Source organism: Aedes aegypti, chromosome 3 (genome assembly GCF_002204515.2).
Source record: "Aedes aegypti strain LVP_AGWG chromosome 3, AaegL5.0 Primary Assembly, whole genome shotgun sequence".
Classification (NCBI taxonomy): Eukaryota; Metazoa; Arthropoda; class Insecta; order Diptera; family Culicidae; genus Aedes; species Aedes aegypti.
In genome coordinates this window covers 301,924,860-301,945,065 of record NC_035109.1, presented here as the reverse complement: position 1 = coordinate 301,945,065, position 20,206 = coordinate 301,924,860, and the positions used below count along the sequence as shown (strand labels likewise).

At 37.5% G+C, this 20,206-nt stretch overlaps 1 protein-coding gene across 3 annotated transcripts in view; it reads left to right on the top strand.

The window, feature by feature from the left end:
- The first annotated feature begins 3,226 nt into the window (after positions 1–3,226).
- LOC5563881 (protein CBFA2T2) overlaps positions 3,227–20,206 on the top strand; it is a 377,408-nt gene continuing 360,428 nt past the window's right edge. For all 3 annotated transcript variants that reach the window (XR_002502708.1, XM_021855228.1, XM_021855227.1), the window contains exon 1: positions 3,227–3,948. The gene's annotated coding sequence lies outside the window, so the exon portion shown is untranslated. The remainder of the gene's footprint in view (positions 3,949–20,206) is intronic.

The window sequence follows — 20,206 nt, the reverse complement described above, 5'->3', positions numbered from 1 at the left end:
TACCGCTATTTATACCTTTTGAAGAAAACAGTTTGTCACCATTAAACTCTCAAAAGCGCGCCCCTAATCAGGTTCGGCCACTAAGCTGGTTGAATGATACTGATTTTGACCATGCATCGGTACTCTAGCGTATCAAATTATTGCTTCTACTTACAAGGTTCAAAGTCGTTTTTTGAAACTGTGAACAGGTTTCATCCCATGAAACATTAAGATTCCTTGAAACAAAAAGCTTATTTTAGAAGTTAAGAGGTCTGCTACTCCACTGATTCGGAATCGTTTCCCTCCTAGATATCGAAAGATAAACTCTTGAACTCGGAAAGAAATTGTCTCATGACTTGAAACCAACCTCAGATGCTGATTGAACCATTTTTTCACTTCGACCTCCTCATTATCTAGGACAAATAGGTGGGTCTTAGTGCCTTGTTACTCTCTTATACTCTTCCGACCCTAACTTATAAGTATTCACAAGAACAGATACAACAAGAGTACAATATGGTAGATCTTACCCCGTAACGCACCTCGAAAAGGTCATCTACCCGCATAATCCAATTTCAACTGTTATTTTTTTATCATCTAAAAACTTTTTTTCTTTCTATAGTACCACCATCCTCCACCAATAACGGTCAGTTGATATTTTCTTCTCGTATCATCTAAGAGCGATCATTTCATTTTGATTTTCGCATCATCCAAGAGCGTTTTGCCTTTTCATCAGATTCTCATTGTTGCAGCATTTTAGAGCAGCATTCTCTTTTGCATCATTTAAGAGCAATCGTCAGTGTTTTCATCATCTTAGAACTTTTACGTTCTTCCTATCGCATAATTAAGAAAGATCACGCATCATCTAAGAACGATCATCTCATGTTCATTTTCGCATCATCCAAGAACGTTTTATCTTCCACCAGGTTCTGATTGACGCATCATTTAAGAGCGGATTTCTATTTCGCATCATCTAAGAGCGACCTTCAGTTACTTTTTCATTATCTAAGAACTTTTCTTTATATCGCATCACCATGTACAATTATCTGATATTTTTCCTCTCGCATCATCCAAGAGCGATCATCTCATTTTCATTTCCACATAATACAAGATCATTTTTTTTTCTTTTCATCATATCATCATTTTCTCATCATTTAGGATCTTCTCGTATCATCTAAGAGTAATCCTATCGTTTTCATTTTCGTATCATCTAAGAGCGATCATCTGACAGTTTGCTCGGTTTTTCCCTCGCATCATTCACTAGGGCAATTATCTCATTTTGGTTTATATATCGTAAAAGAACATTGTTTCTTTTTTTTCATCATTCAAGATGATAATCTGATCGTTTGCCGCTTATCATCCAATTGCTATAAATTTGTTCCTTGCATGTTTTTTTCTTATCACATTTCAATTTTATTTGTATTACCATTCTTACCTACACATCATTCAATAGTGATCAAATAATTTGTTGCTTCAGTTAAACGTACTTCTAAATAATCATCTGACTTTTCATTTCTCATCTTTCAAGAGCAAATTCCATGTATTTAGGTTAGTTATAAATCATCTTATTTTCCATCTCCAATATTATGTTTCACTACATTACGATGTTCGGAAAAAAATCAATTATGTATTACAAACTATATGGTCATTCTATGAAATATTATTACACATCCTGAGATACTGGCTACCTGTATGACTCTTTCGGTATTATCTCTGGGCATAAAATCAAATTTTCAAAAAATCATTTGAACCATACATCAAGACAATAGCTTTTCTCATGCTTTTAATACAAATACTTGTGTCAGTTAGCGGGAAAAACATGATTTCGTCTAGTTTATCATATTTCTATCTCTTTGCGCACAAATCAGATATGCATTTCAACAAGGAACTTGGAGGTCGAATGCCAGCCACAGTAAGAATCACCGCGCACTTTGATATATTTTAATTTCTCTATGGAAATTCATTTTGGTCTAGTTCACTGAATTGAAATTTAACAGCTTCAGTTTAGATTCGCTCTATGCAGATGATCTTTTCGGTGATGCTCGTTTTAGTTACAAAGCACGTGTCGAAATACGATCCTGCATGACACTGAAAATAACTCATTTTTTTGCTCATTCAAAATCAAATTTAAGACCAAATCACTGCTTCATTTGATGCATTGGTGCATTACAGTAGATGTTTTGATACATGAATTAATACACATCAAAACTTTTACTACTGGAAAGTAATTAGCACTATATATCGTAGCGTTGTTGAAAATCAAGAATATCGATTCACACGGTCAGAAAAAAAGAGCTGTACACATGGAAATCGATGGCTTTTAGGGCTGTATTCTAATTTATCTGAGAAGTTATTTCAACATTAATAGAAATATTATTCTGGATGACGGTTCTGCAAGAGCTTATTCCGGAGTTATTTGGAGAATGATAAAGAAATCGGAATGAGCTTTGAGAAGAGTTATTTGGATAAATTCCAAAAGCTTTTTTTCGGAAACCAGTGACAATTTCTCGATAAGATTCGATACGAAATCAATGATTTCGTTCTTACAAAAAGAAACTTAAAAAAAATCGAAATCAGTCTCATAAAAATACTTTGAAAAAAAAAAAGAAAAAAAAAACATCTCAAAAGCAGGTTTGTCAGCGAGTGTTAAAATTCGTGCGTATCGTACTCAAGTTTATGTAACTTAATTTGAGCGTGTTTTAAACATTCAAAATTTTTATAAAATTCAACGCATCATTGATCTAGCTCATCACAATGTTATTGACAAACCTTCCACTATCCTTTAAATTTTCCAACCACTTGCATGTATGAACACTTGTTTCGCCATGTCTCGTACAAAGCACGAAACAAACAACCCATCATATTCGCCCTTAAAATACGCTCTGCCCAACCTGCTCCACTAGCAGAGCAGCAAAGCACCGATAAAACATTCTAAAGATTGTTTTCATAATTCCTTTCGATGAATGAAAGTTTCCGTTTGGCTGTTCTGTTCTGTTTCTGCGAGATGCCACCTGTGCGACAATCCCACGCTATATCCCTTTGCAATCCTCGCTGACTCCACGCGTTTCCATACTGCCTTCTCTATGTAATCGGGGATGAACCGCCCGGGAAACTCACTCTCCATTGGCGAGTTCGGAGAGATTCTCTCTCGGTGTTAGATGAACCTCGAAGCACGCTACCGACCGAACCGAACAGCGAACAGCAGCGCGTACAGAACAACCCGACGGACAACAAAACAAAACGCTGCCTGATTGCATCCGATCTTGGCATTCCAATCGCGTTCGTTGTCCGTGCCGGTTCAGCTTCTCTGGAGTTCTCTCCCGCTGATAACATAGCACTCAGAACCGTTTAGGAAGTTCAGGAAGAAGAGTGTGCGGTTCCTCTTGGATGGTGGCAGCAGCTGTTGTGTTTTGGCTCTGGAGTGCTTCATATACGGTTTGATGCTATGGGAAGAAGCGCTTGGTGATGATGATGGTTTGATTTGGAAGTGCCAGGCAGCACATGTGTGTAATGTAATACCGTCTCTCTATCTTCTGGGTGGACCTAGGGCAGGCAAGCAGATCGTTCCGATTCGGTCAAGTGTGGGCCGTTTTTTACGCTGTTGAAGGCCGGGTTCTGGCAAATAGTGGTTTTTGAAAATAACAACTGTTTGGGTAGTTGGTTCACGGTGGTGAATGAAGATAGTTCTGAAGAGTTTGATAAGAAGCTCAACTTGGGGCATTGATCGGAAGAGATGAAAGTGAGTTTAGGAGAATTCTGAAGTGAGCAGTGGCAAGTGTTGACCATTAAAAAGTAGTAAAACAGTTTGTGACAGTTTTAACGGCTTCGACCTAGTGCGGATTAGTTCGGTGTTGGTGTGAATCGCGCGCGTTAATCATCCACAGATCATCATAAAAGAGTTGCGGCGGCTGATTGAAGGTGTCGTATAAATCCGTATCTTCATCGTCGACTGGATATAAATAAACTCGAAAGGTAAGCCATAACCATAAGATTAGACCTGTAAGCCGAAATATTTTCAAACAGCGGCAACGAACATAGGCGTAGAGGAGATTGAGCATAAAAATGTTTGTAAATGAAACTGATGAAATCGACTCCAAGTCTTCATACTAGCGCACAGCTGGTAGCGACAGAGTGTTCGAATAAAAGGAACTTCAGAGACCATTTACCCAGACAAAATGTCTCAAAAAATCCAAGCAGGATACAAAAAGATACCAAAAACGAACGAAAACCAAAACGGAGGCTTGAAAGGAACAATAAATAAACAAACAATAAGGAATCAAACAGGAGACAAGATAACACTAAACTGTACTTGAATTACCGAATTTGTTCTGTAATTCATAAACAAATACTGATGTTCCGATATATGATCAGCTTACAGGTATTGCAACGACAATTCGGTAATCTATGAGTTAGACTACCAAATGTTCAGTAGTGAAGCATGCTCAAAACATCAAAACAACACTTTTGGAATGCATCAGTGGAGTTTTGTTTCATCTACCAGAAGAATAAATTCAACATTTAGGTGTTGTTACGTTAAGGTCAATAACGCAAAATGTGAAGATCGTAATTGAAGATACTATGTATTTCGAATCATTCACAGTTCATGTGTACGTCCGTCTTCAACCATTTAGCTGCTTCTTATGCTGCAGTACACCTAAGATTCAACATTACAGCTTCATCTTCTGTGTTTAGTCGAAATTGACAAACGCAGCAGCGGCATGTCATTTCAGTTCCCCAATATAATTCCAACGACCAAAGCAGTGACAAAAGCTAAGTGCAAGTTAACCTTCCTACTATGCTCGGGTCAATATGATCCGAAACACACTTTCTAAGCGCCACAACTTTCCTTTTATACTTCCTATTGTTATGAAATTTGGTGACTTTAAATCTTTTGTACAAAATAAGTTGAAAAAAAGTAGGACAATTATGAAGGGCTGGACAAAAGAGTTACGTATAAGGTATTTGGGTTATATTGATCCGATTATGACCTACGGATTTCGCAGCCGTTTTTTAACCAAATATAAATGTTTTTGTACTTAAAATTATCGTCACTACTGGTTACCAAGTGGCTAAGGAGCAAATTCCGGAGGCCATTAAATGGTTTCCACGATATCCGGAGTAGTGGTCCATCAATGCTTTTGGTAGATCAACCCTTGCAGCACATAAAAATTTGCAGAATTTTATAACAAATTGAACAAATGAATTTTTTATCGTTGCTATCTGAGTGTGGCAATATTGTCCACATGATTTACCATGGAAATTTTTAAATATTTTTCGTTGGTTCTAGCCCAACAAAAACACTTTTTTTCGATTTTTAAGATTTTGTAACACCTCTTGGTTCAAACTATGATATTGGATGTATCGTGTTTTCCGTGTTTCTTTTGAAATGTCAGATAGGAACAACCCCCGTGTTTAAAAGTAATGCCCCTGTGGTGTTTTTTCGACTTAGTGAACGTCAAACTTGTTCAAAAGTGTCAATGTACAAATTCGAGCCCATTTTTTAAATTGAAGTGTCGTTATTTAAGCGGCAAAATTTGCCAGTGTAAAGCAAGACCTCGCTCTATCGTGTTATTTAATGAAAATGAGATTTTATCACAGAATGTTAGGACTCTATTGACATTGATATACTGCATTCCTCGAGAAATAGGGTTGAGTTGAATATTGCATATGTTTGTTCTTTTTCTTGTTTCATTAATCAGAAGAGTGAACAAACCTTGTTTATCTAACCTGAGAGTTTTGAACGAATTTCCATAACGTTTAATTTTTGTAATCCCCAAAAGTCGCAATTGAGATTTTCTACTTGCGCAAAATGGGTTTCGTAACCGTGTGGTTAGTCGTTTACGCGTATTGTGCCATGTGGTGTGAGTTCGATTCCCGCTCCAGTCGGTGGAACCTTTTCGTCAAACAGAAAGTCCATCACTGGACTACTGGGTGTTTTGTTTAGTCCGTTTCCTAACGACCTGCGGATGAATGCGTTGTAAAGTAAATTGTCTAACCTCTACTCTCACCGCTCTGTTACACAGTGACCGGCGAAAAAAAGACCATTTTACCGTTTTCCTTACAAAATGGCCAAGTTTGGTGTGTTGGATCTTGGCTCCTAGAGCTCCGATTGGGCTGACATATTTAGCGCAACTAGGAAATATCTTGAAATTTGTGCAGTAAAAAATTCACAGCATTTTTATCACCCACAGTTATCGCATTTGTAAAAAATGCCGATTTTTTTATTTTGAACTGTTTTTGAAATAAAAGGATTTAGTGCAATATTTCCTTTGGCAATTTGTATAGAGAAAAAAATATTCTGTCGGGGAAAATTTTCCCATTCATTTAGTATTGGAAAATTTTGGCTACAAAATTGGGTTTGCTTACATTCGTTATGTTGAAGAATTGTAATTTAATCAGACAGAATATTTTGAAATTTTATGATTGTGAAATTTTTGTCGTAATACTTATCCTCATAGAAAAAATATCTGAGGAACATGCAACTTCGATAAGAATCAAAATTTTGATATCGTGATACAAAATTAAGTTCACGAGTTTTATCAAAATTATGAATACATATTGCCGAGAGTGCTGAACTTGTGAATAAACTATTGAATCACATTAATATAGGCTTCAAAATAAATATTTCGCTACGAAACTTGCTCAAGTGTTCGAAATTTAAAACGAAAATTCGAAGATTTTTCAATTCCTTCTTTGAAATATTTGACGAAGAACCAAATAAAGTCTCTTTTAAGTGCCGTATTGTGACAGCTTAACCCGCAAGTAAAAAAGCTTTCTCAATCAAACTGAAAAATGTTTTAAAGATTAGAATTAAGATTTAACCAAAAATTAAAATGAAATCAAGATATTTATTGATTCTCGAGCATCAAGATATTTATTGATTGATTAGTCACCAACAGCAAGTGACCAATCGATCATATTTTCAAAACAAACGAATGTTTGGTTCTCCATACTTGTGTTATTGAAAATTTCAGGTTTGGCTTCAAATCATCTAACCTTAATGAAAGATTGACTAACATAAATGTTACTTCACCATTTTTGCATGAATTATAGGATCAATTTAAGCTTGTGAAAAGTCCAGATCTCAAACGGAGTGGTGATGAAGAGCAGGTGCTCCGCCCAACAATTTTATTTCAAAAGGTGCTCCGTGAGCCATTCATTCAACAAGCCCTGGACCTACTCTAGACCTAGAAAAACTGGAGAATTACTCGTTGGAATATTTTGTAGAATTGTCCCAGGAATCTGTGGGAAATAGGGTCCTAAAGCCCTGTCCAAATTTTAGTACCAAACGCTTATGTTTAGGCCAGAAACACATGTTTACTCAATTTTGAAATGATTTTCGTTGGTTTAAGTCCAAAAAAACATTTCTTCACAATTGAGATTTTGTCTCACCCTTTGATTTAAACTCAGATTTTGACTATATTTTGTTTTTCGTGCCCCTTCCGAAATGTCAGATACACACAAGCCCAGTGTTAAACCTAAAAGCCCTGTGGCATTTATGTGGACAAAGTGAACGTCAAACATGATCAAAAGTGTCAAGCTTCCTGTTTAGTTACCATTTTTAATTTAAGTTTAAATAAGTTATAGCCGTTACTTGAGCTGGAAAAATTGCTAAAGTATTTGCAAGAACATACTCTTTAGTATTATTAAATAAAAACAAGCATTCATTCAACATTTTAGGACCCAATTTGATTGGTTTTTGTTCAGGAATTGCTGGAGGAACATTGATTGAATTCTGAAAAAATTGAGAGTATCTCTCACTTATCGCTCTCTGTAACAATCACGATCCTCAACTGTTTATCGTCTACTGCTAATGTTCGGATTATATCGGGTGGACAACAGTACATGATAAAACCCATTTAAACAAGCTCCAAACTTGGGGGGATCTAGTGCCATATCATAATCGGGGGCCGTTTATCATGTCAGTAGTGAATTATCGAGTAAAACGGGATTAATCAAAGCTCTCTCTTTCTTTTTTTTTGGAGATCTTCATAGCGAAAGTTGATGGAAACTACTGGACCATTGTTCGAAGAGCAATCCTCAAAGAAATTTTACCTAAAATTGAAAAAAAGAAAACAATTCTTTAGGAATATTGAACATTTTTTTCAACAATAAAAAAACAAGGAAACATTGTTTAAAGAGTAATTCAAAATGAAATTTTACTAAAAATGAAAAAAGCAAGAAATTCTTTAGGAATACTGGACATTTCCTTCAACAATAAAAAAAATCAAAGGAAATTCTAGTGGAAATTTAAATAGCATGAATGACTTTCTTATTTTTGTAAAGCAATTTATAAAAAAAAATCTCAAAATCACTGGAAAATCCAAAGGAATGGCAACTCCATGCCAATCAATACTATGGACCTTCCCTAGCTCCGGCAAATAGGTTAAAGTGACATTAATAGAATGAAGCAACATACTATAACCACACTCCAAGCAAAGGCTCGACATCCTATATCAGTACGCTGAATTTTTATCTTGCATCGTCTCTATGTTGGCAACGAAAACTGGAAAATTTTATGAAAATGCCAGTGAAATCCATGGAAGAATAAAAATAGACCTTATGAAATTTTTGAAAAAAAAAATCCGCGATTGCAAAACCCTGTCAACAACTTGTATAATTTCTGACGATGAAGCCGTGGATGAAACCATGGCTAAATTTTTGAAAGAATACGTGGTCGGATCCTGAGGCATATTCCTTCAAGAATCCCTGAGTGCATGAGTGATAATTGAATTTCTAAAAGAATCTCTGAAGGAATTCTAGCTAGAACTCTGGAGGTTTCCATAGACGAACTCTTGCTGAAATTACGACTGGCATTATAGATGCAATTTTATGACTTTCTCAGTCTTATGAATTAAAACGGGCTAAGCCAAACAAGCCGTTTCAATTCATAAAACTGAGAAAGACATAAAATACTCTTGCTGAGGTTTAGACCCCTGAAGGAATTCCAGGGAGCATTCCCGGAAGGATACTCGATAGAATCCGTAAGGGAAATCTTCAAGAAATTCATGGATAAACTCTAACTCGGCGGCGCACAGCTCTACGAGTTGCATTCGGAGAATGTCTACGCATTTGTTATGGTCCATTTTGAGCAGCAGCGGGGTAAATATCTCCGATTCGGCCGGTCTGTGGATTAAACGAAAACACACATTAGTGGCAGAGATCCCCGGGAGCAATAGGTGTAATAAATCAAACCTCTGAAATTGCTTCTGGCAGTAGTCGAGCGTGGCCGGGTGCCACCTCAACCGACCTATGCCGCGCCGCCAGTTGCCACTGGTGCCAAAATGTACATATTCATACTGTGATTGCGCGCTTCTGGCATTGGCTGTTGGGTTCAGTTGTGCACATGCTAAACTAGACCAGGTGAAAGGGGTTCATTGGGTGAGGGACATGGGGGGAGGAACACTATCTCTAGAAGGAGCACGATAATAATTTGCCATGAACACATCAATTCCCATGCTCTCCGATGATTGCTCCGAAACACGCAACCCAAAATAAACATTGTGAGAACCAAAGTTGTCGGTAGGATGTTTATTCTGGTTGTAACTCCTGGCTAGAATGCAGAAGGACAGGGGTTCACAATTCACAGTCCTCGATATACTGCTGTCATTCTACACTGATAAAAATCTGATTCTCATTTTTAAAGCATTCGAAAGCTATTGAGGACTGCTTAAGACATTGAACTACTATTGAAAAATTTAGTTTTCATATGAAAATTCATCATGTTTTATTAGGGTATTGCAATACCTGATTCAATTATCAGCTTGGTGCTTGTACAATATGCATGAGATATTTTAATTATTAATCTTGTTACAACTTACGAAACTTTGTCGATAATGAACCGATACAGATGGGATTTTTTCCGTCTACTTCGATCGTGCCTCGAAATCAAATGAGAACGAATTTTGCAAAGCCTGCTCTTGAGTTAACAGTTTTCTAAGCGAACTATGGCTCATATCGATTGAGAAACACTTGTGTAGGGGAAGACGATCCCCCTTCGGAACTATTCCAAGAGTTCAAGCAACGACAGTATGGTTCTACTGCACGTGTTCCATGCAGCACCGGGTCCTGATTTTCCAATCTTTTATTCAAGAAATTCCTCCTCGATTGGTATCCTCTCGGTCTTCTCCCGCATAGGCAACCCCACTTTCTGCATAAAGCTCCCATCAGTTGCGCTTGTTTTGCGAAAAGGTAATCGTATACCCACCCACTTTCTCTTGACACTTCTTCTGCTCTGAGCAAAAACCCCACGTATAAAATACCTGTGTGTTTTACCCAACGACGGCCGCTTACACCGACAAATGATCGAGTTGAAAAACCATTTATTTACACCTGTCACGAATCAGTCTAAATTTATGAGATCATATGTTGACGACGACAGAGGGAGGCAGCAGCAGCTTGTGATGCTGGGCTAGGGACGGTAATATGTATTAGGGTGGTTCATAATATTGTTTTCGCGCTCCACAGTACGCATTCGATTGTAGATTCTATGCTCATTTGGATGAAAACTGAGACTGAATAAGCTCCTCAAAGTAATGACAATTTAACTTGACTTCCCTGTTCCCTGCCACATGATACACGAATGCGAAAAAGGTAACATTGGCAATGAAAGCTCTCAGTTAATTACTGTGGAAGTATTCACAAGAACACTAAGCTGAGAAGCAGGCTCTGTCCCAGTGAGGACGTTCTGCCAAAAAGTAGAAGAAGCTATGTGGAACAAAGCTGATTTTCCGAATCACCCTAATATCTATGCTGCTGTTGCCTGACTGCATCGTTGTCGTCATTTGTGTGTCCTCTTCCCGGTTTTTGTTTCTGAAGATTATGTGTGCTCTATGTGTGTGGACCCCGCCGGTTAAGGACCGGTGTGGTGATGTTGTGCCGGACTAACCCAACCATATGCGACGACGATGACGATGACGATGAGGATGATGATGATGGTCCTTTCTGCATGCTTGCAGTAGTGTGGAAAGGAGGAACGCAAGGAACGTCAAATGTCTGGTTCAGCTGTTTTCTTGCACAAGTGCGGTTATACGTGCCGTCGTCAATACATATCTACAACGAAACAGAAAACAGGAAAGTGTGGGATTGTGATTTGAAGAGTAGAAAAAGTTGAAAGGATGAAAGCTGATATATTGGGAGTTGTTAATCGTTCGAAGTGTTGATGTAAGGAACCTCTTGCAAGCTTCCCGGACAGAAGAAAAATTCATCCCCGACATAGTCACTTATGACGTAAAAAGTTATAGTGACGACTTCCTTCGGAAGGGAAATAAAGCCGTTGGTCCCGAGATGAACTAGCCCAGGGCTAAAAATCCCGTTAAAAAAGTCAAACCAACCAAAAACCAGAAGAAAAATTGAAGTATTCTGTATCAAGTAATTTCAAATACTTGTTACCTGAGGAATATAATAATGAGCTTTGCATAAGAAATATATTTATAAACAGAAATGGTGTTTGTTTTTTACGAAATAGCTTGAGAACGGGCTATTGGATTTTGAAAATTCTTCCATAGTTATGTTCCCAAAGGGTTTCAACGTGTTTATAAATATAATAAGCAAATGATATTGAACAGTAAAGCCGGAAATAATGGGAGTGAACAGAACTGTCATTTTGTACGGGACATTTCATGGCGTTTTTCAATAGCCTACTTGATGGAAAGACAACGTTTGCCGGGTCCACTAGTAAAAAATAAAATAGCAAAAATAATGTCACATGCTTACATAATTCACGAACAACTGACTGATAATTGGATAAGGTGTTATAATATTTCGCCAATTAACTCGGATTATGGCCGCCTCTTTCCATCTTAGGCTATGAGCCACGCTCTCTCTGTCCTAGTGCACCTGGTCAATCCATCTAGCTCGCTACGATCCAAGCCTTGTTTTGACCAGATTCGAAGTGAATACCGTTTTCATATGGTTCGCTACCAAACACAATTCTCATGAATGCTGCAGAAGCACCCGGCGTACGGAAACCCCAATAGCTTGCAAGTCCTCCTCAAGTATAGTCAACGTTTCATACCCGTAGAGGACTACCGGTCTTAAAAGCGTTTTTTTACATGGTGTATATGATGCATGGTTGATCTTTCTCGACCGCAATTTCTTGTGCCCCAAGTAACACAACATGTCTCATATAAATCACAATGACTTCAATATGACTAATGAGAATGTTCCGTTTCATAGCGAAAAAACTGGAATTCATACTTATATATGACTGGAAAAGCGCAGAAGGTGGAGCTTGTGCAACATATTTTTGTTGTCAAAATTATGTATCATATGGGTTTAGGTATACATAATTATGTATTATACTTTGTCCAACAAACCATTAACGCAACAAAATACTGAGAACATTTGGTAGTGGAAATGCATTGGATGGTCGACAATGAAAAATGTAAAAGTGCAAACATTGACAAGCCTCATTTTTGATTGCATAACTGTTATTGATTGATAACTGTTATTTAACACTAAAGTAATATGCGAATCAAAAATTATGGTGAAATATGCACTTTTGCTTCGAAAAAATTAATTCGCCCTTATAAATCGTTCAATATACATATTTCGACATCAAGCCAAGTAAATATTTCCAAAAAGGAATCATCACATTTTTCAAATTAGTTCATTATTTTGTTTTCTACTAATACACTGAAATTTTACTGAACTATTATTACATTTCTCAAAGCTTCAGAACAAAGATCTCATCGTTATGGTAAATATTCAAAATTAAATTCAAAAATTGAAGATGGTCCCCTTAGACACACTGCATGACGAGTGTTTTGGGAAAAGAAAAAATTTCATTGCCAATCATTTGCCATTGTTTCATTCAAGGCAGTGAAAAGTTTCAGGGACAACTAGTGTGATCATAAATTTACAGTGTGATATAAGTTTGATAAATCACTTGACTATGACAGCATAAATGAAAGTTGTAGCATGGAAGTTGCTTCTCAAATCTCACGAACCGTTGTTGATTTGTACCCGAAATAAAACAGTCTAATCAGGTTATTACCAAAAACTATTTCGGCAAGTTACAATTTTGTTGACGGAAAAATCCAATACCAAATGACTATGAAGTGTTTTCTAAGTGTTTATATATTTTTCCTACATTTTTTCACAAAAATACGTAAGCCCTGCAACACAACTGTAAGCGAGTAAGGTAATCCATTGAACCTTTTTCGTACTAAACAGTGGCAAACAACCACCACACTCTATTCATTCATATAAATTGAAAAATCAGCATTTAGAGCATACCTTAAAAAAAATAATATACTCAAAACATTTGCTTAAAAATATTCAGTGAACACCAAATGACGAATTTCTTAGCCGGCAGTGTATCATCCATGCTACCAAAAGTATAAAATGTCACTTTTGTTGCATTTGTTTTATAGACAACTTATATTTGACTGACAATAAACATAATTTGTTTATTCAGAACATGTTTGAAAAGAGTATATATTATGACATACATGTAACATGAATATGGCATATTGTGACTGTTTATTTGTCGTACATGTCTAAAACAACCGAAATAAGACATATAACCAAACACTTGTTTTGATAAACATAAGAAGACAAATATTGAACATAATATGGTTGAAACATAGTAAACATAATTAGAACATTTTCAGCAAAATGGTAGATTTGTATTGCAAAACAAATTATATGCCTCAGTAGAGCATCTCCATTCAAGTTCAATATTGAAAGGTTTAACAAAACAAAATAGCGACTTACGTGAGACATGACATGTTTCAAAAACTTTCTAGCAATCATTGTAGGACAAACTATGTATTTTTAAATTTGGATTTATGTTTTCGGTGTTTCTTGGGTGGAGCCCATAGTAGACACGTCTTTCACAGAGGATGCGTCTTTGTACTTCTCAACTATTATTATTTCCAGTCGCCAATAAAGATCCAAGGTGAACGAACTTATGCACCACCTCGGAAGTTACAACACTGCCGGTAAACAAATCGTTAAACCACGTCGCTATACTTGGGATTCTGGTGGGTCAACTTTACGCCCAGGTTCTCTTGAGTTCTATACCGAGGGGTCAAAGATGAACGACAATGGCACTTCATTCCAAGCTAAAAAATACAAGTCATTATAGACTGTACAAATGTTTGCCTAAAAAGAAACTACAGGTATGCAAATATCCGGATTTTCTCGGGCAGTCAAGCAGCATTGAATGCTTTATAGACACTGACGTGCCTATCAATGTTAGTGTGGGAATGCATTTTTTCTCTGAAGCAATTGGCCAGTAGGAACAAAGTTATATTGCATTGGGTACCCGGCCATTATTGTATAGAAGGGAAGGAAATTATTGACAGTTTAGCAAGACAGGGTGCAGCCTCGAGCTTTGTGCTCTTAGAATGAATCTGGTAGAATGCAGCCTGAGTGTACTCTTAAGATGAATCTGGTACAATTCAGCCTGTACTCTTAAGATGAATCCATGTTAGAATTCAATTGGAATGCCACGGATACATCGAAGCAAGCAAAAAGATTCATAAAATCTAGTTTAGCACAAACCCGGGCCATACTGAATATTATTAAAAAGAATTTCAGGGTAATGTCTGGCCTGATGGCCGCTCATTGCCCAAGTAGGTATCACCTTAATAAAATTGAAAAAAAAAAATCTTTCCTTTGAATGTCATTTTTGTCAAATTGAAAACGAAACTGCAGAACTTTTGCTCTGCAATTGTGGACATCGTTCTACCAAGACAATCAATCACCCTCATTCTCGTTTACGGCGGATCCAACCTGGGAGGGAGGCACCGATACTACACACGAAATATAAGACAACGTTATTTTGAACTGCAAGATAACTCCAGCTTGCCAAAAATAATCAAGGCAGGCTTCGGGAAAATCGGCAGTTTCCTTTTGTTGTGCACCTTCGATCTTTCCTGACAAACATGAAAAAGGGCCACAGTTTTCTATGCACTAAATATTCATTTTCATTGGAAAAAGTAGAACGATGCGTATTTCAATGCTTTATGTTCAATCAGATTAAATGGTGCTCACGTGTCATTACTTGCGTTATGTGCATGAATTGATTTTCATTCGATTTTTATCACTTTTGAAGAAATACGAAAATGTTTTTTAATGAGTTACGCGCTTTTTTCATGTTAGTCCAATGTTTGAAATCTGGGCTCACAGTGACTGTTCGTGACAGCGGAATCTCGGCTCACTATGACGTACAGAAATTTTGTATTGGTTTCTCCCTCCCAGGATCCAACATTCAAGCGAATCCTATACGTTCGAAACCATGGCCCACTTGATTATGCTGGCGTAAACGGGAATGCAAAACGGTTTTCGATCGAAGGAGCATTCGAGCGTAAACAAAAATAGGGGTGAATATTTGGGAAAGGGTTATTACAGCCTTTAGAAATATCGAAAAGTTATCCTAACATGGTGATAGAATCTATAAACGAGTTGAGCCTAGTTGAGATAGTATGCAACATCAACCAATGTCTATCACATTTCAATTGTGAGTCATACAGTAATATTCCTAAATAATGGAAGCAGTTGTCAAGAGGCTCCACAAGCGAGGGAAAAATTGTATCACTGCTTCCTAAGCAGATCCTGTCGCGATCAGTATGAATTTTATTGTCTTGCATTTCAGGTGGATGAACAAATCTGCCACCGTTAAAACACTTTCTCTCAATAATATCCATAGCGTCCGCGAAGCAGATAAACTGATCGGTTCTCGTGAAAATCGTACTTCGACTTTTAAGCCCGGCTCTCCGTATGAGATCTTCTAGCTGTTTCGTCCACAACAGTATTGTCAGTTTTAAACAAAATAACAGAGCAGCTATTGGCTTTCCACTTAACTGACTTGTTTGGTCGGCACCTGAGAGAGAGGAGACAGCTGGCTTAGATTGCGAGCTCCCAAAAGTCATGGGAACCTGTCATCAACTGTCACTGGAAAACCGCACATTCGAAGGGCAGATCGTGAAAAACCGTCAAAATTTAACCAAACTAAAACTGGATGTGATTGAAAATTTAGGCTGTTTTCCTGTGCTATCGCATATAAAATAGTTGCATATTTAAATATTGTCGATTGGACTCCAATTGCTATTGAAATTTTTTTATTTTATGATCTTTTTGATAACAAATGGGATGTGAAAATGGTTTTGACCCAGTTTGTGTTCTCCGAACCATTGTGCACAATCAAAACATGAGAAGAAGAAATCAAAGAAGCCAAGAAAACAAACCAGTTGTCAGTGAGCTGTCTCCTCTCTCTCAGGTCGGCACAATGTTTTGTATCATATGCAATATGGATTTAGGTCCGGGTCCAGTACGTCAAATGTGCTATGTAAGTTAGTCGATTCTTTGTACACATCGTTTGAAAAACGGAATATGGTTGGTGCTGTTTTTATTGATCTATAAAACGCATTTGACACTCTGGACCAAAAAGTTTTACTTGCCAAGCTAGCTGCTTACGATGTACGTGGTCAAGCAAATAATCTTCTTCGATGCTATTTATCGGAAAGGAAGCATTTCGTAGTTGTTACCCAAATTTCCAGCTGTTCAAAATACATTCTAATCGGTGTACCACACACAGTTCGAACGAAACGTGTACATTTCTGAGACATATAATGCACATAATTGGAGCGTGGAATATCATGGATATTTACATGATATGTCATGTAAACTTCAATTATATGTCATGTAATCCAGCAGGATCCTGAGTGGTTACATGACATATAACACATTTTGCATGATTTCAGACTTAAATTTACAGGACGTCATGTTTACATCGCATAAATGAAGTTTACATGACGTGTAATCTTCATTATTTTTAACAGTTCAGGGCAGCAACTTGGGACCACTATTGTTCTTAATATATATCACCGATCTGCCCCACTTTAACCTTAGAGGAATTGTCAGATTATTTGCAGATGATACATATATTTTTTATGAAGGTAAAACTCAAGCAGATATTAGATCAGATGCTGAAGAAGACTTGTGTACCCTCAAAAGCTATTTTCAAACAAACATACTTTCATTGAACATCTCAAAAATCAAATTCATGTTATTTAGATCAGCTCACAAAATGATATCGAACCCTACAGGGCTGACTACACACGATAAAATAGGGCTAATGTTGATAGTTTCAAGTACCTTGGACTAATAATGGATTCTTCCTTAACGTGGCAAACCCATATTGATCAGCTAACAATTACATTTTCAAGAATGGGTAGGTTTATACGTTTGCCTCTGCTAAGTAGTAACGAACGGCTAAAGCAGATCCAAGTCCTTCAGAATCGCTGTCTAAAATTGATACTTAAGCTTCCTCGGTTGTATATACTCATACCTAAGATAAAACCATCAATGTTTCTCATTAGCGTAAAATAATCCCCTTCAAAGAGCTTAAAGCTCACTGGAGACTCCAATTCACAGTAAATTGTTAATCACTTGTATGCTTGTCATGTCAATTAACAAGACAAGAGAAATTGATATCGACAAGAGAAGCTCCTTATAACCTGACATTGTATAGCTCACATTTTACTTTTTTGAAAAATTGACACACAATATGTCGGCCAATGAATTGTTGTATGGGGAATGTCGGTTTCTCAAGGAACATCTAAATATCATCAAAACCGAATGACCAATGATCAATATTGACACAGATTCTAAAAATAGAAGAGCTTTTTGAGGGCTTGTGCAAAAATATCGAAAAATAAGGTATCGCTGTTTGAATATATTTTGTGGTAAAATTGAAGCTGCCGGTAGAGGAATTCATGGCTTATTTGACTTTTATCAAGCAGTCCTCAAGCTCGCCCTCATCCGGCAATGCTGCGCGTATGCATTGGCGACTCCTAGTAGTTTCAGTTGCGCTAGATTGTATAAAGGCGGTCATCGGTACCGTACATCATTGATGACGGATAGTTTTGTGTGTAGTTTCGCCACCATAGGTTTTGATGTCGCCTATGTGGAAGAAGTGCCATCCTCCGATCAAAACGTGGTCGATTTGCGATTCTGTTTGCTGTGGTGATCTCCAGATGTATCAATATGGGAAATTGTGCTGAATGCCGGTGGGTAATGAACTTTTCAATCGTCGGTCTGAAATCCTCCTCCTGGACTACCGGAGCAAGAATCTTCTTTGATGATCTTGTCGTCGTGGCTTGGGTAGTGTTCGTATTCGCGTTAGAGCTGCGCGTGAAATACTTCCTTGTGATAAGCAGTGTAGGCTATGGAAGTTGTGCTTCAGCTTGATTGGTCGCCCGTTGTTGCTTACTCCAGTATCACCAGATCAGCTGCACTTACACAAAGAACCATCCAGATGATTTCTTGGGACAAACATACACGATCAGTGTAGAAGCGCTGGTGGTCTTCTATTTTTAGGCAACAATGGTGCCTGCCACGTCAGGTTGCTGGCCAATGAGGGAGAATTGATGTTCCATTAAAACTAGCGTACAGTAGATCAGATATACCCCTCATTTATGCCAATTCATGCGGGAAGGTGTATAGGTGGTAATTTTATGGCAGAGAGGCTTGCTGTTTGTTTAGCATACTACCTATGTATCAGGCGTAAGGAAAGGCGTTCTGTAATGATGGAAGAATGGAAACGTAGGGAAGTATGAAGAAAGAGACGGGCCTGAGATTGAACTCGTGACCTCCTGCATATGAAATAGAAACGGTACCCGAGGAGGAACAAATAACTCCCCAATAACTTATGCATACCATTTTTTGGTATCATACCAAAATTAGGTATTGTTCAGTTGTTAATACCTCAATTTGGTATTATAATGGTATTGAAAAAAAATCTTTAAAACAATTAAGAATACCTCATTGAGGTATTAAACAGCTATTGAGGTCTGCTGGAGGTATTGAACTATAATTGAAAAATTTCATTTTTATATGAAAATCCATCAAGTATTATTGAGGTATTACAATACTTGATCTAGTTATCAGTTTGGTGTTCGTAGAATATGCTTGAGATATTATTTGAGGTATTTTACCTCTTATGCAGGGCTAATTCATACCTCATTCAGGTATGCAGTATTGGAAATTGTCTGGTATGGAATACCTCAATTTGGTATTCAGTAGTTATTTTCTTCTGCTCGGGTAGCCATTGGACCATCAACCCCGTCTGTTGGCTATAAAAGTTGATTATACATAAGTTGATTATTTGATGATATGATTACCTCTAAACGTTCGCACTATTGAACCAGGTCAGCGGTACAATTCTGAACCTGCTGACATCCAGTACACCAGAGAGTGTAAGAGTGCATCCGAATAAGTTTGGAGATTGCACGTATCGAAGAAGCAAACCTCTCTTACCTGTTATGACCGAAGTTTCCAGCGGGGTTCATTACATGAGCTTCCTTGAGATTTCTCGTCCCCCGTCTGGTACCATGAGAAGGTATGGATAGTAGTTGCTGAGCTAAAGGCTACATCTTGCAAAGAGGTCTATTTGGTTTCTTCAAGTACTGAATGACCCTAAAATAAGGAAGTTCTTGGAATGGCATACCAATAAGTTCAACTTATATTAGTTGATATTTAAATAACTAAGTAATGTTTGATAATATTGTTTCATCGGCGATTGTTTCATATTTTTCCATATAAAAAATGTTTAAATTCAAACAAATAATAAGTTCCCGAAGAACTGCTTATATGAATTTCGAGTTTATTGGGCATGCAAAGTTTTTTTTATATCGCAAGTTAAAGGTTCATAAAAATTTAGAAATTTGATTCACAATTTTGTTGTACCAAATTCCACCAGCAAGTCCAAAAAGAATCAATTCTGTCATAATTTACGTTTTTGTGTGAAACCCCAATGCTCCAGCAACACTAAACGCACGCATAATTCAAAATTCTTGTTGTGCTCCACAGTATACCTATCAGCAACGCACCCGAACTGCATCTAAAACCTTTCAACCGCAAAGACGCAAACTGCTCGGCCAAATTTCCTTTCCAGGTTCCCAAATGTGCAATCACAAAAACCTGTTTGCACAACCGAGTGGAAAGATCTCGGAAAAATGCATTATGCAAACCGTATGCAGGCAGGCAGGCACATCCTCTAATCGAACCTGCAGTAGTAGTTACCGGGGACGACTAAGACTAGCTACGACGACGCATCCGAAAACCGGAGGAGACGCACGCAGTTTCCAGAACCAAGGGTGGATAGATAAAGCAAACACAAAAACCACCCACCAACAACCCGAAAAAGTGCATGCTGCCAGCACATGTGTTTTTCTTGCCATGAAATAATATCGCATCCATCGTCTGCTACCGTTGAGCA